The sequence below is a fragment of the Suricata suricatta genome, chromosome 8, assembly GCF_006229205.1.
Source record: "Suricata suricatta isolate VVHF042 chromosome 8, meerkat_22Aug2017_6uvM2_HiC, whole genome shotgun sequence".
NCBI lineage: Eukaryota > Metazoa > Chordata > Mammalia > Carnivora > Herpestidae > Suricata > Suricata suricatta.
In genome coordinates, this window is record NC_043707.1 from 19469832 (window position 1) to 19486982 (window position 17151).

At 45.9% G+C, this 17151-nt stretch overlaps 1 pseudogene; it reads left to right on the forward strand.

The window, feature by feature from the left end:
* The first annotated feature begins 11683 nt into the window (after window positions 1-11683).
* Window positions 11684-12766, forward strand: LOC115297512 (annotated as a pseudogene).
* The last annotated feature ends 4385 nt before the right edge of the window (window positions 12767-17151 follow it).

The following is a 17151-nucleotide window of genomic DNA, read 5'->3' on the forward strand; positions in this document are numbered from 1 at the left end:
TGGAATTCTCATTTTGGGGATGCCCTGGGTAGGGACGATTATTGGCCGCCTTTCACAGGTAGGGAGACACATGCTCATGCACCTCGTGGTTTGCACAAGATAGTCCCAGCAGGAAGTAGGATTCACACTCAGGTCCACTGTGTCTTCAGCCCCCAGACACAACCAGTCCCCTTGCAGTCTTGCCTGTCCCTCCCACCAAGGCCAAGCCTGCCTCCCCAGTCCATGGGACCACCTCACACACAACCAGGAACTCCTCAGGCTGAGCTTATCAGCAGAGAAAGCAGCCCAGGGAGCCCCCAGCCCTGGTCAGAGGAAATCCTGAGGCTCCTGCATTTTGAGGGAGAAACAGACCTAATCAGAGGTGTTTAATGGGAAACCACTAGCATGCTGTGGAGACAGACAATGACAGAGACGGGGGACGAGGAGAAGGGCCAGAGACAGAAACAGAAATGGTCAGGAAAGGAGGAGAGAGGTTCAGAATGGAACAGGAAGGACAGGAGATGAGTGGCAAAAGGGGGAGGGAAAGAGAAAGGAGCAGAAGTTAAGACAGAGGGGAAAATAGAGACACAGACAGACTCTGTTGGAAAATTGGAGAAGGGAAGGGAAGAGAGAAGCCAAAGGGGAAATAGAGAAGGAAGCAGATGGCAAGAGAGAAGAGAGAGAGAAAATACACGACACCCTCCCCCCACCACACACAGGCGCACCAGCCCTCCCATGGTTGTTTGGTTTTGTGTTGTGTTTCTCTGAAAAGATCTTGGGAAGGGCCTTCCCCTGAAGCACCGAGCGCTCTGAGCCAGGGCGTGGAGGACAGTCAGCTGCTCTGTAAAAGAGCTAGCTCCCAAGGTAAAATTGATTTTGTGTTTGTTTGTTCTGACCTTGAATTTTTCCCATTGTGACGCCGGAAAAGCAGCATTGGATACACCAGGAGATGTAGATGTGTCTGTGTGGCGTCTGGATTACAGCAGGGCCATGCGCCAGGCGCCGGCAGCCCTGAGCCTTGGCAGACCTGAGTGCCTCATCTGGAGGGCAGGGTGTGCCCTGGGGACCACAGGCTCTGATGCACCTGCGGCCGGCGGGATCACAAAGCCACGTTCGGACTGAGGAATGACAGTCCAAGGAGGAGAGGATGAGCATCAGAAAAGACAGAAGAGCAATAGGCAAACAGACAAGGCTAAGAAGCTCATGCTGGCAGGAGCAATGGCCAGATGAGACTGGCAAACACTGACGTCACTTTCCCCTCCTCTTCATCCTCATCTCCTTCACCCCCATCTCCATATTTTGACCTCTTGCTCAAGACTGGACACTGCAATAACTATTTTACATCATTCGATCATGACCCCAGACCTATGTGATTGTACAGATGTTGTCCTCGTTCTGGTGAGGCTGAGGCTCTGAAAGCTTTCCGAAGCAGGCACAGCTGGTAACTAATCCTAAGGTCTTGAACCCAGAGCTTCCAGATGTCCATATCCATTGGTGCAACATCCTTCCCTCGGCTCCCACAGGGTCCCCTGATTATGAGTCTGGGCTGCAAGGCTGTTTGGCTCAGAGGGGATGGGCATCCAAGGCACAGAGGTAGACAGAGCTGTGACCCTGGGGACACAGAAGCTCTGGGCTCTCAAAGAGGCATCTCTATGGTAGCAAGACACGATCTGATGGTCTGTCTCTGGATGGGACCCTTTGCCTGGTCAGGCTGGCTCTAGAACTGGGCAGTGAGAGATCAGAGCCTGCCAGCCCATAAGGGAAATTGTTCCTCTTTGTCCAACATCAAAATCTCCAGGGCTATCACTGCCGTGTGGAATAACAATTCCATGTAAATAGACCTTTATAACCTAGTGCACTTGCGTGCTGTATGAGATGGCCTTGCTAAGAATCAGGGACACACAGGGGAAGGGACCTGTGCTGTCTCCACAGGGCTGGGTCCTTACAGATGAGTCTGCAAGACTTGGGCTAGAGAAGTGTCCATGTGCACAGAGAGACCTACATGGACGTTTTGTGTTCAGGAAAGTTGAGTGTAGATGTATCTCAGGAAGGATAGAATGAAGAGAATGAAACTGGAAGTGAAGGCCGGGCATGGATTGCAGAGACCCCCTTATATCATGTGTGAGAATTCAGGGCGTGTTTAATTTTTTATTTTTTTAATGTTGTTTATTTATTTTTGATAGACAGAGAGAGACAGCATTAGCAGGGGAGGGTCAGAGAGAGAGGGAGATACAGAATCTGAAGACAGGCTCCAGACTCTGAGCTGTCAGCACAGAGCCCAACGCAGGGCTCGAACCCACGAACCGTGAGATCATGACCTGAGCCGAAGCCAGACGCTCAACTGACTGAGTCACCCAGGCGCCCCAGGGTGTGTTTAAAATGCTTAGCACTCGCACAGGCAAAAGTGCATGGCTTATGGAATGCCAAATTCCAGGTAGCATCTTCATGCCCCTTTGACCATGGAAACGGCCATAATGTTCACCCTAAGAGATGGTGAAATTGAAAAAGATAGGGATATACCTTTCTTTTAACGTATCCCATTGTTTTGTTATCTCAAATTCCCACCCTCTGTGTTTTTTTGTGACTTGAGTTACCCTCTGCCCTACAGTCTTGTTACACACGCCGTATTTGTCCCATCCAGGTCAAAGAGACAGGATTTAGGAGAAATACATTCGGGAATGGGGTCCAAACTCTTGGAGGTTGGAGATGATTTAAAAACATTTTTTAAATGTTTATTTATTTTTGAGAGAGACAGAGTGAGAGTGGGGGAGGGGCAGGGAGAGAGGGAGACAGAATCTGAAACCGGCTCCAGGCTCTGAGCTATCAGCACAGGACCCAATGCGGGGCTCAAACTCCTGAACCATGAGATCATGACCTGAGCTGAAGTCGGATGCTTGACTGACTGAGCACCACCCAGGTGCTCCAGTTGGAGATGATTTAAAAGTATTTTTGGAACCTCCCACCACTGCCAGTGAATCCAAAGAGCCAGAGATGAGGTATTGGAGAGAAAAGGGCATCTTCCTTCATATCTGGGCAACAGTCAAGGTCCTACCCAGTATTAGGTGCCCCCAAAGGATAATGTGAGGAAGCCTTTAGCAGACCCCAAGGTATTCCTTGAATGCACAAGGACAAGAAGCTGATGCGGGGAAATTCTTAATCTTGTTGTTTCAAACTTTGTCTCCTTGGTGACCTTGAGAACATTTGACATTGTATGGGAGGAACAAGGAAGGTGTCAGAGACATTGCCTGCCACGTCATCTCTTGGGGCCCATGGACATGAGGCACTAACTCTAATTCGAAGAAATGCACAAACTAGATAGAGATAAACAGCAGACCGGGATGGCATCCACCCAAGTGTTTTGAAAGAATTCAAGGGTGAAACTGGGAAAGTGTTGGCCAAAATGTGGAACAGATCTTTACAAATGACTGCTCTTCTGAGAACTAGAGCACCCATTACCCACAAAACAGCACCTGAAAGTCTCAGGTCAGTGAAGGGAGTCCCACTCCCCTACCAGGTCACTGGGCACTCTAGGACAGAGAGAGAAATCAACAGAGAAGTAACATGACCTCCTCCTTTCTCCAAGGGCAATGCATTCTGATTCATTTGCTTATGTGAAGTGGGTTTTCCAAAGGAGAGTTGGCTACGCTCCACCACTTGAAGACTCTTGAATCAAGAGAAATTAGTTTGGGGAATGAGGGAGAAGTTTTAATAAGGCTTTGGGACTGGCTTATGGATAAGGCAGAATCCCCATGCTTTTATCTCTATAAATGAGAAATTTGTTTTTAAGTTAATTGTGAACAGCAAGGTCTTTTTAGCCCATTGGTGGACACCATGACAACCCAAAGGATACCTTCTTTGGGTCACTTTTCCAGAGTCTTGTGTAGACACCTCACTTTCTTAGATATTTTAGCAAGATTTGACCACCAATGAGCTGTCCAAAGAACCTGGTAGGTAAGCCTTCCCACACTGGCTTTCATTTCAAGAATTTCAGACTTTCTGTTTGTCCCCAGTGTTCCTCCTATTGACACTCATCCGTCTTCTATCATTCCCTTATCAGAATCCCTCAGTCAGCAGTCCAGTCACTCTCATCAGGCCAGTCCTGAAATACGTATACTGGTTCTGGGTGCACATTCTAATACGGAACATCAACAAGACTGGGTTTTCCAAGAAGGTGCAATCCAGGTGAAGAAGAATGGTAGACCATGGGAAGTTGAAGGAAACAGAGATTCTTGGCATCAACAAAGGAAAATGTTATCTCTATTTGCCAAGGAGATAATATAGTAATGGCCCATATGGAAGGAACCCAAGACCATCCAGCCATCAATTACTTATTTCAATAAAGTTTTATTGAACACCTGCTATGTGTCAACACCCTTCTGAGTATTAAGGAGATAGCATGGAATTGGACATAACAGACCCCAACCTCATTGAATTTGTATTCCAGTGAAGTCAAATCATGAATTAATAAATGAATTAATAAAAACCAAACATCTATACAGTTATACAATTAATAAAATAAAATAGGACGACATGATCAAAAGTGGCAGTGTGGGGAAGCCACTTTAGGTAGGGTGATTAAAGAAGGCTCCTGCAAGTTTGTACCTCTTCACCCCTTCACCTGTTTTACCCATTCCCTCCAGCAACCACTAATGTGTTCTCCAGTTTGAGTCTGTTTTGGTTTATTAGTTTGTTTACTAGTTTTGTGTTTTAAATTCCACATATAAGTGAAATCATATGGTATCTGTCTTTCTCTATCTAACTTATCCTCTTAGTGTGATACCCTCTAGATGCATCCTTGTTGTCACAAATGACAAGATTTCATTCTTTTTCACAGCTGAGTGATATTCTATTGAATGTACATTATTCTATTGAATGTACATACCACATCTTCTTTATCCATTCATCTGTTGATGGATATTTGGGCTGCTTTCATATTTTGGCCATTGTAAACAATGCTGCAGTAAATGGAAGGGTGCATATATCTTTTTGAGTTAGAGTTTTTGTTTTCTTTGGATAAATACTCAGCAGTACATTTACTTAATCATAGGGTAGGCCTATTTTTTTTTTAGGAACCTCCATACTGTTTCCCATAGTAGCTGCACCACTTACATTCCCACCAACAGTGCATGGAGGTTCCCTTTTCCCCACATCCCTCACACTTCTTATTTCTCGTCTGTCTGACACTAGCCATTCTGACTGGTGTGAGGTGATGCCTCATTGTGGTTTTGATTTGCATTTCCCTGATGATGAGTAATGTTGAACATCTTTTCACGTGTCTGTTGGCCATCTGTATGTCTTCTTTGGGAAAACTTTTATTCAGATCCTTTGTCGGCTTTTTTTTCAAATTTCCAATTATAAAAATAAATAAACCATGGGGGTGAAAAGTACAGCATAGGAAATGCAGCTAATAGTTTTGTAATGCTTTTGTTTGGTGACAGATGGTAACTATTCTTATCATAGTGAGGATTGTGTAATGTGTGGAATTGTTGAATCTCCATGTTGTACACCTGAAATTAGTATAACATTGTATGTCAGTTATACTTCAATTGAAAACAAAGAAGGCTTCTGTAATGAGGCACCTTTTTCTGAAGAATCAAATTTCTCAATGAATTGAATGAAGCCAGGAGTAGAGTCCTGAGGTTTAAGATGCAGAAAATCTTCCAAAATAGGTGTTTGGACAAAGAAAGGTCCAGAAGTTTAGTGCTTCTGGGACCCCGGTGCTTATCGACCTGGCCAAGGCAGGCCCAGGGGCAATTCCAATCTTGATATAAATATAAAACTGTGGCTAGTGAAAAGCTAAAGAGAAGTGGTCATGGGTTTGGGGAAAAAATACCCCACGTGGGTTTGGGACCCAAGAACACTGCTGTGGAACAATTTTCCTCTTTATGGGAAATAAATGACACTAACAATTGTTATTATTACCTATTATTCCTAAGCAAGCTACACTACTCTCTCTGTTTCCCTTCCAAAACAGAGCCTGAATGTCTAACAAAGAGAGGAAAACCCAATCATCTCTCCATTTCCTGTTAAAAGTTACTTTTTTTGTTTCAACCAGACTTTCCAGACCGTTCCATAAAAGAATAGTTACACACATGCCCTAGGTGTTCCAAATAAATGAAGAAGGATGTGATTGGATGCCAGCATGGTACCACAATTCCTGCCTGAGGGCAGTGAAGAAAGGGATCAAAAATACATCTGCTTCTGCTTCTGCTATGGTTGACCGGTCACACGCAGGAGACAGGCTCAGCTGAAGGACATGGGTTACATTTGTCCCATTGAACAAGTAAGTAATGGAATTTAGGAACCACCATACAGTTGAAGAACCCACCATCATACAGGAACAGAGCAGAGAATAACTTGATACTATACTTAATAGAGAATAGAGGTAAAATTAAACTCTTTGACCAGTTTCTGTCTTTCAATATCCTGCCATTTCCTGTTGTGCTAATCCCCAAGGGTCCGACTATGGTCTGGTCTAGGTGATGGAGCAATCCCAACCTTTACAGACTCAAAGATAACACCGGGGACAGTCTCAGTGACAATCTCATCAACAACCTATATGGAGTGAGATGAATTTTTGAAAAGTCCCCTGTTGTCCTCAACACCTCATCAGGCAAAATCTCACAAATAGAATGTAATTAAAATTGCATCTTCTTTGACCCAGTTCAAAGAAATCTTCTCCAAAGCATGCTGGCATTGTGGCACATTGAACAAGATTCTCTGGGTGCCAGGAGCTGCTATTGGAAAAACAGAATAAACTTGAGGGTATCAGGCAGGTGCAGGAACCCCGAAACATTAATTTGAGTCACAGTTGGCTGCACCATATCAACCTATAAACACCTCTCCACTTTCAATTAACATTGCTCTGTCTCCTGTCTCGCTGAATATTATATTTAACTAATTTAAGAGGATTGGTAAAGAGAGTTTTCACACTTCACAGGAAAACATAATGAAATAATTATACGTCTACCTCCAAAAGACATGAGAATATTACCTAAGCAGCCTTCAAGCCTTTTCAACCAAAGCCTCTTTCCTGTGTCTCCTGACTGAGGGCTCATGCCTGAACTTTCACTTAGAGGTACTTTGTTTTTACACTTTCATGCACATACTTAAGCTATAGAATGTTTGTTTACTTCTGGGGATTGCATTGCGGGTCTCTTTGTTGGTCACCAAGTATACTGGCTGAGGTGGGATTAGGTACATGTCAGGCTGAGACACTGGCCATATGTGCTCATGGGTAGGAATGAAGTTGAGATCAGGATCATGAAAAAGTAAAACACCAGGTTTATCATAGGCTTGGCATGTGGGACAAAGTTAACTCATTAACATCCAAGTCCAGTGTGTCAGTCAGCTACTGACACAAGAATGCCATGTAACAAACTGCCTCGAAGTTCAATGTTTTACACCCATAAGCATTTATCTTCGTGGATATGGGGTCTGCACATAAAGAATGTCTCAGATAATTCCACCAGGCTGCAGGTTGGCTGGCCTTGGCTTCAGGCTATACATTGGGGTCAAGTCTGCCCCATGTTCTTGGACCCGGGCTAAAAGGGTAGTGGCTACCCAGTGCATGTTCTTCTCATGGTTATCACTGGAGCTCCAGAGCCAAGCCAAATCATGCTAACATCATGGCTGTCAATATCCCTTTGGCCAAAGAAGGCAAATCTAGGGGCTGAGAATTATAGACGACCCTCATCGGGAGGGGTAGAATACTACATACATTCCTGCTGAACAATAATCTGACCCTTCACAGCCACAAAGGACCAATCCAGTGGGCATTACAAGTGGTGAATGAAGAGATCAAGACTCATCAACAGCAGGTTGGAATTTAGGGAGGAAGGCCATGTATCAGTGAAATAGAGCTCTGTGATCCTAGCTAATCCAGGGGGCACATCAGTATGACTTGAGAGCCAGAGAAGTAGGAAAATAAGGAGCCCAGACTTCAAGGTGTGACATACTGAAGGGACTGTCAGGTGCACCTCAAGACTGGCACACAACCCATGCTGGCAGAGCTGGGCTGAGAGGTGCTCCCTCCTAGCAGCACCACCCCAGGACCTCGGCCAGGGGAGCCCTTAATAGTACCATCTGAGCGGCACCCTCAGTAGCCTCTGAGAGAGCCACCTTGGAACAAAGCTCAACCCTACGATGGGCTATTTCCCACCCCACCCCGCATTCCTGAGCCCATTTCTAAAAACTAAAATCTGTATACATCGAAGGCATACAGCATCTCGGTTTGATATGCATTCATAATGAAATGATAACTCCAGTCAAGCTAATTAATACCTTGAATCAGTATTCAGAACAAAGGAATCCTAGAAAGCCAGAAGGGAACAATGAACAGAGAAGGGACCCATTCCCACATAAACGATGAAGCCTAAAAAGTCCCTACCTAGAGAATAATGACCGACCTGCCTTACTGTTGCAGAGTGCGTGTCGAAGTTTTAGCAGGAGGCTGATGGCCCCAAGCACAGAAGGGACTATGCTCTGCCCACATTTTGCACCACTGCACCAAGGATACTGTGGCCCTGGAAGAGCTTTCTTTTTTTTAATGTTTATTTATTTATTTTGAGAGAGAGAAAAGCAAGTTTGAGCAGGGGAAGGAGAGGGGCAAAGAGAAAGAATCCCAAGCAGGCTCCACATTGACAGCGCAGAGTTTGATGCGGGGCTTGAGCTCACAAACTGTCAGACCATGACCTGAACCGAAACCAAGAGTCAGTCCTACAACCGAGCTAGCTACCCAGGCGCCCCTGTGGGAGATCTTTCTGGACAGACAATCAGTGCTCAAGGTTCCAGTGATGCAAAGCTATGAAACAATAGGCACTCACCCTCACTATGTATAAGAACATGCCCTACGTTTGCATGTGTTTGTTCACCCAGCCCTTCAAGGGGCCCGGAAATGTGGGGCCGTGAAGCTCAGAGGAGTTAGTGATTTGCCAAGGGTTTCACCATTTGAGAGTGGTGAGCTGGGATTTGAATCCAGGTAACCCTGGCCACGATTTTGACCACCATTCCTACCTGCCCCCAGGTGGAAAAGTCAGGTGCACAAGGGAAGCAGGTGGCCTGGAATTGAATCATCACAATGGAGGAGAAGCATAGATTTTTCTACACCAGATATATTTTATAGCCTGAAGGAGCTTGGCAGCATATATATGTCAACAAAGTGTAAATTGCATCTTCTCAATTCCATTTCCAAGTTCCAAGTTCAGTCTTTTATTTTTATTTTCATTATTTAAATTCAAGTTAGTTAACATACAGTGTAGTCTTGGCTTCACGGGTAGATTCCCAGTGATTCATCTCTTACATATGACAGCCAGTGCCCATTCCGAAAAGTGCCTTCCTTAGTGCCCATCACCCATTTAGCACCGCCCCTCCAGCAATCCTCAGTTTGTTCTCTGTATTTAACAGTCTCTTCTGGTTTTCTTAAAAGAAATTCTTTCAGGGGCACATGGATGGGTCAGACGGTTGAGCGTCCGACTCTTGGTTTTGGCTCAAGTCATGATCTCTCAGATTGTGGGTGTGTGCCCTGCTTTGGGCTCTGTGCTAACAGTGCAAAACCTACTTGGGACTCTCTCTCTCTCTCTCTCTCTCTCTCTCTCTGGTTGGCTCTGATTGGTTGGTTACACCAGAATGTTCTTACCTACTTTATTCAGAACAGTCCCACATTGGAAACAACCAAAATATATTCCTCCACAGGAGAATCACTAAGATGTCAATGTTACATATTTTTATAACCGAATGCACTCAGTAACCAAAGGATCAAACTTCTGATAAATGCCATACATACAGTATGAGAATCTTAAAAACATGATGTTATTGAGGAAAAAAAAATCAGACCCAAATTAGTACATTAAGTATCATCTCCCTCCTCCTGCCTTTGGGCTGACTCTGGTTTTCTCACAAACCATGTGTCTATTTCTGGACTCTATTTTGTTATAGGTATTATTCTTTTTTTGAAGTTTATTAATTTTTTTAGATGGAGATGGAAGAGAGAGAGAGAGAGAGCACAAGCAGGGAAGGGACACAGACAGAGGGAGTGAGAGAACTCCGAGCAGGCTTCACGTGGTTGGCATGGAGCCTGACATGAGGGCTCAAACTCGCGCACCTATGAGATGAGAACCTGAGCCAAAAACAAGAGTCGGACGCTTAACCGACTGAGCTACCCAGGCGCCCCATCCATGTTTCGTTAAGTCAGTAACACCACACTGTCTCCGTTACTATAGTTTTCTGGTAAATCCAGAAATCAAGTAGAGTGGTCTTCCCATTATGTTCTTCTATTGAAGAATATTTTGACTTTTCTAGGACTTTCAGCCATCTGTTTTTAACTACTGTCATCTTTGATCACCTTTTACTTGAAATATAAATCCTTACTAAGGGATCTTCTGGATAAAGGGGAAAGAATAAAACTATCAGAGAATCTCTCTCCCTTAGTACCAATGGAATAAATAAACAATGGTTAAAATTACCAAAAAGACAATTAGCGATAATACCGATAATAACAAGAAGAACCAAGGGAGGGAGAATGACATAACGCCGTAATCTATAAAATGCTCCACCAAGTAAAGAAACAACTTTCAGGGGTGTCTGGCTAGCTCAGTGGGAACAGCATGCAAATCTTGATCTTGGAGTCATGAGTTCAAGCCCCACATTGGGTGTAGAGATTACTTAAAATAAATTAATTAAAGAAAAAAGAAACAAAACTTTTAGAGCAGTATGACTCCGGACTTCTCACCTCCGCCCCGCGCCCCAGCGGGGTCCTGATGGGGCAGCAGAAAGCCGTGTATTCTCAAGAATATCGCCAAAGCGATAAATGAGTGGACAGAGGTGGGGGAGCTCTTTCCCTGCTCTGGCTGTCGGGCTAGTCACTAGGCTGCAGGGGAGAGGCAGGGAGAGGTGAATGAAGACAGAAGAAGCAAAGGAGCAGTGATACTTTTAATGGGGACAAAGATTCACATCACCGCTTTGAACAGGGGAATAATTTGACCATGGGGGGCATCCTCCAAGATTCTTCCCCAGGGTAGGGGGTGGGGGGTGGACACTGGCACAAGGCACCAGAAACCTCTGGGAAGACACGAGGTGCGGTTGTTCTGACACTGCACTTCCCCGCACCTGCCCTCCCCTTGCCAGCTCACCCCATCTCAGGCTACAGAGAAGTAGCTACAACGCAAAATTCCTGCCCTTGAATCGTTGCTCAGAAGAACAACAGGTCTGGCAAGAGGGGAAAATGCAGCCGTACCCCTTGGCAAGTGGAAACAAGAACAAAACCAGAAAGAAAGTGGTAACAACAACGCAAACTTACTTTGGGCGAAGGGTAGACACACGAAGAAACATGAAATGGAAACTGGAAGAAAATGCCCCATGAAACAGGAGGAAGTGCAGCCCAAAGACCCGTGGCAAAGAACCTAACCAGAACACCACATCAACCAAGCGGGGATTCAAAGACCAAAGGAGTTTTTCAAAGAATGAGGCGTATAGGAGGTTTCGAGGCTGAAAAGACAAATTGAGAGCCAATAATATTCATGCAGAATTGGTAATTTAGAAACATCAAAGGATAAAATGGATGGAGCTGAAAATTGATTTACTAACACAGAAGAAAGTCTTGACATAATTGCATTTAAAATAGAGAAATAAGACCATGAGATTAAAGCATTTGAGGCAGGGAGTAGGCACATAGGGAGTACGATGTAAGCCAATGTTGAGATCACTAATGTCCCTGACGTGTAGAACGCAACCAACACACCAATGCAAAATTCCCAATATTAGACGGACACCCCCAGAGTGTGGGACAGATGCTCTGACATTCACCTTGTGCTCCCATGGGGCCTTAGGTGGTGACTTGCACCTGTCTGTCTCCGAGGTCCTAAGTTCCCAGCATTTCTGCAACAAAATCTGGAATGCCCTGTGCTTTATTCTCAATGCCTTAGGGGAGAAATTCATACCCCGGCCTGCAGAGGCGCTTTCCCCCTCATCACCCATGGATGCCTGGATCCTGCCCAGGAGTGTGAGCGAGGCTTCCATGCCAGAGAGCTCTCGCTCCTCACCCATGCCCTGCACCACTTCTGGTTCCATAACCTCTGTGATGTCTACTTGGAGGCTGTGAAGTCGGTGCTCTTGCACTCACCCTGTCCCCGAGACCCCCTCAGGTCCTGTTCTCCTGCGCTGACATTGGTCTCCACCTCCTTGCCCCACTGATGCCCTTCCTGGCTGAAGAGCCCTGGCAGAGGCTGCCCCCCAGGCCTGGTGGCCTCCTCTGTTGCCCCCTACTCCACCGCCTGCAGCTTGGAGCACTGGCACCAGCCTGACCTGGAACAGCTCTTCTCCCGGGTCCAAGAGGCTGTGCAGGCACCGAGGACTCTCCGAACCACATACCAGCTCACGAAGGCTCAGCCCCAAATGTTGCAGAGCTCAGAGCCTGGAGAATAGGGTCTCTTCGACGCCTTTCTGGAACCCCTAAGCACCCTGAGCCACTGTGGGGCCATGGATTTTTACCACCAGGTGTACTGGCTCCGTCTGGCCGGGCCCAGGCTCCACTCAACCATACCATTCAGGTGTACATGGAACTGCAGGGGCTGGTGGACCCCCAGACCCATCTATCTCTGCTAGCTGCCCGAAGACACAAGTTGCAGAAGCAGCTTGATGGCCTCATGGCCTGGACCCCATCAAGAGAGAGGCAGAGACGAAGAGGCAACAGAGGCTTTCTTCCCTCCAGTTGGAATTGTTGAAGCTGGACAAGGCAGCCTCTCACCTCCAGCAGCTGAGGGATGCACGTCCTAGCCCCAGGGAGCTCTGAGCTCCGATTCACTATCCCTGGTGGTTTTCTTCTCCCCCAGATCTGCCTTTGAGGACAGACAGAATCTGGCAGCTCTCAGAGCATGATGGGGTTGCCGAGACCCTGTGGCTCACCTCTTTTCGTAAGTAAGGAAACAGCATGGTTTGGTCAGTATCACTGGCGTCCACGAGATGCCCACATTCCTGCCCAGCCTCTCTCTTATGCAGCCCCATCCGGAAGCTTAGGAATGAGACAAACTTTTAAAATAAAATTTAAAAATTCGCAATATTAGAGGGAAATTTTCCTGAAAGAAGGGAAAACAATCTGTAGAATGGAAGTACATTCTCTTCCAGGGAAAAGACATGAGAAATCAAGGTGGCTTCAGACTTTTCCACCGGAGCATTAAATATCCAGAAGAAAGTGAAGTTGTTTTGTAACATATGCGAGGAGAAGGAACTGGATGCAGCTCCTGGTATGTTCCTTGGTGTCAGTCAGCATAAGAGAAAATGAAAGAGCAAACATTCTTTAGGACTGTTGACTTCCTATTGAGGGTGAAATAGATCAGAAACGATAGCATTCTTCAGCTCATTTAAAATAACGATGCCTGTTCAGTGGCAACAAAAAACTACATTGTAGAGAGCTTTGCTAAGTCACCTTGTGAGCAAAGAATCCGGGTAACTACAGAGCCAAGCCTCCTGGCCTGCCCGCAGCCCAAGTTCTAATAGCCAGGAACAAAGCATAAACTGATACATGGTGACAAGGTAAGACTGAAAGTCATTTAACAAAATCAAGGGAGTTGGGTCATCTTTTGTATCAGGAGTCCTGTGATACTGGCCAAAATTAAAACATGAAGTTAGAAGAAGCATTGATTCCTACGTCTGCCAATATGTATTTTCTTGAACCTTAAAGGGCTCTTAAAAGGGAACGATACATTTTATGGTGAAGAATCCATTCTGGGAAATCCTTCAGGTTCACTTCCTGTTGCGTTTTCTTCTGTCAACTTCAGGAACATTTAACTTAAGAACTTTTATTTAAATAGCAAATATGTTAGAATCGTGTTTATGACAGTGTGTCTGTCTGTCCTTCCCACTCTGTGCTGGAGGACTGGAATGACTGGCACTTCATGGTGACAGCGGTTATTTTTAGGTATTAAGACTCAGCGTGGCTTCTTTTACTTCCTCCTTCCTGCTTTGGCACCGTTTGAATTACTTATAATGAGTAGGCATGCTTTTAAACAGGCAGTCATTATTTAAAAAACCCAGCACCCGCACCGGCATGGTTATATAAGAACACTTTGCCTGGATAAACAGAGAGACCAAAACCGGATAAGCAGAACGCTTTATTAGAGCCCAGATCTCAAGGCTTATTTCTGCACAGACATGTGATGCATTCAGGGATGGCAGGGCAGAGGACCTCTCAGGTTCGTAAAAAGGAAATGTCCTTCGTAAGAAAATGGGAAGTGAATTAAAAACAATAAATAGCCAAAATATATTGAATACTTTCTACGAGCCAGACACCATGCTAAGAACTATACATTGATTTTCTAATTTAATTATGACCATAATCTTATTAAATAGGCACTGTCATAACTCATCCTATTATGTACACGAGGTTGTCAGAGAGGGGGAGTAACCTCCCCAAGGCCACCTTCAAGTGGCAGGGCTGATAGTTGGACTAGAAACCTGACTTCTTTAACCTCTGCTCAACCCACTTTAGAAAAGAAGGTGCAGGGGGGCGGGGAGTCTGGATGGCTCAGTCCGTTAAGCATCTGATTCTTGATTTTGGCCCAGGTCATGATGTCAGGGTTGTGGGATCGAGCCCCGTGTTGGACTCTGCACTGAGAGTGGAGCCTGCTTGGGATTCTCTCTCTTGCTCCCTCCCCCACACTCCTCAGCACCTCTCCCCTGCTTGCTCTCTCTCTCTCAAAAATAAAGAGAAAGACCCGAAAGGAAGAGGGAAGGGAGGGAGGGTTCTGTGCAACATGGAGGTCTGTCCTCAATAAGGGCAGACCTAGAAGAAGACCTTTTTGATCCTTTTTTTTTTTGAGCATTTACTGAAAGCTGACTTTGTGCCAAGCATTTTATAGATATTTCCTCTTTTAAGCAATGTGTCCATTTTACAGATAAGCAAAATCCAGTATGGACATGGAAATGGTAGGGCTGAGATTTTAGTGGGGAATCTCCATGGTTCCAGATCCTAAACTCCTAACCATATGCTTTCTTGCCCTCCCATCAACTTATTGGGCACCTTTTTTTGGAATACAAAGACCTGTCTCTGCTTCAAGAAAATCACAAAGTTAGAGAGCACAGACATGTCTATGATTTACCATATCATCACATGTATCAAACACATGTGCCTAATGCTGTGAAAGTTCTGAGGAAAGAGGAATGATCCCTCTCTGGAGATTGATGGAAAGATTCACAAAAAAGGTGATTTTGAGCTGGGTTTTGCAGTGTGAATAGGAGTTTGCCAATCTACATAGAAAGAAAAGTAGCCCAGAGGTAGGAGAGAGGGTGTTTGATCTGGGAAACAATGTTCACTCTACTATACCCCAAATATGAGTTTTGAGTTTGTTTGGGGAGATGGAGGCAGAGACAAAGGTAGCCGGGAGGGTGAGTTTGTGTAGGTGATGAGTGAATTTGCAAACTTGTGGCCCCAGGGGCCCAGAATTGGTCCACAGACATGCTCTGTTGAGCCCATTAGTGTTTAAAAATTTTTAGTTTACTGCCAAGATTTGAACATGAACAGATTTCATTTAAGTATCAAGATTAAAGTCCTCATCTTAAAAAAAAAAAAAAAAAAAAAAAAAAAACCGGATCCTGGCAACACCGGGTCTATGTTTCTTTCTTCACAGCTACCGACTGGAGCATAGGAGCAGCAGTCCCTTTTGGCCCCAGCTCTTCTTCCATCAACCCAGCCCCCGCCATGCCTCTCTGCCCACTGAGCCTCCCTGCCTGGCACCTGCGGGCACCTGGGGTCTCCTCTCTAATGAATGAGAATCACCCTGGATTTTTAAGCCAGTAAGTGAGGTGGTCTGATGTGAATGGGTCGAATCCATTCTGGCTGGGATGTGCTGGGTGGACCAGAAGGAGATGACTGAAGTCTGAGAAACCAAACAGGAGACTGTTCAGGAGATTGGACATCCAGGAGGGACTTTGCTGGAGTTACAGACGTGGAGTGCGGTCTTCCTAAGGTTATTTCCATTTGAGCACCCCTCCCCCTCCCCAATTCCCTCCTTAAGTGACACCCCCAGCATCACTGGTGTCCCCCTCCTGCTCTCTTTTTCTGCTCCCTGCTTATCACACGCCGACATTCTGGATGTGGTCTTATTCATTTGTTTACTCTCCGCTGTCTCCCGTGTAAGCTCCATGTGGCCAGACGTTTTGAAACATTCATGCAGTGGCTAGCAACGGAATGTGAATGAAGAAACGCTTATTTCCGATGAGAATTGTCTTAAATTACTTAACGATTGATAAGCTTAGTACTTTGAGGACAACCTATATACCAGGAAGAGGGGCCACGTTTTCTGGCCAGCCAGCATGGCCCAGGGGGCTTCTGGAAGGGTTCAGACCCCAATCTGGGAAGTCCCCCAGGGCTCCCATGGGCCATGTGCTGTGGGAGGGGCAGGGGGGATGCTGGATCTCGGAAGCCGGGCCCCTGGGAGACCCAGGGCTTAGCCGGGACTTCCCCGCACTGCGACCGGATCGCCCCTGACGTCTGTCCCAGGACCACCCTGAACCCCAGCCCCCTTGGGGCCTGCACATCCTTTGAAAGGAAGGCTCAGATTAGTTGTCCTTTATCTCGCCTGTAATTTTTTCGCTGGTTTTCTGAACAATGGCCAGGGCTCTAAGAACTTCCCTTTGATGCTTAGTTGCTTAATTATCAGTTTGCTCCACCAACTTTGAGAGAGGGATTTGGACCACTTTTAAAGAGGGAAATGGGTTGGAGGCTGCTCAGAGAGTGAGCCCCCCCTCCCCTGACATCTGCAATAGTTACTCAGTTACTCATGAGCAATGAGAGGGCTTCTTCACAACCTGAGTTCAGGGGCCTCGGTCAGCCAGCCCCTGCCCTCCTCAGGCCCTCTGCACCCCAGGACCCCTGTCTGTCATCAAGCTGAGCCCTTGGGCAGTGAGTGTGGGGCTCTCTGGACCCTTGAGGCCACTTCCAAACACACAGCTCTTTCTCTCCAAAAGCATCTACGTCTATTCAAATTCTAAATTATCTTATTCTACTGCCATTCATTCATTCTGCCTCTCATTCACTGACAGTATTTATATTCCCAGGGCCAAGTTAGGCCCACAGAGACAAAGAAATGAAAGACAGAGATCTGAAAATAACTAGCATGAAAATGGCAGGTAGCCCTATAGTCTGGGTTGGTCCTACTGGGCTGGTCATAGGGGTGTAGT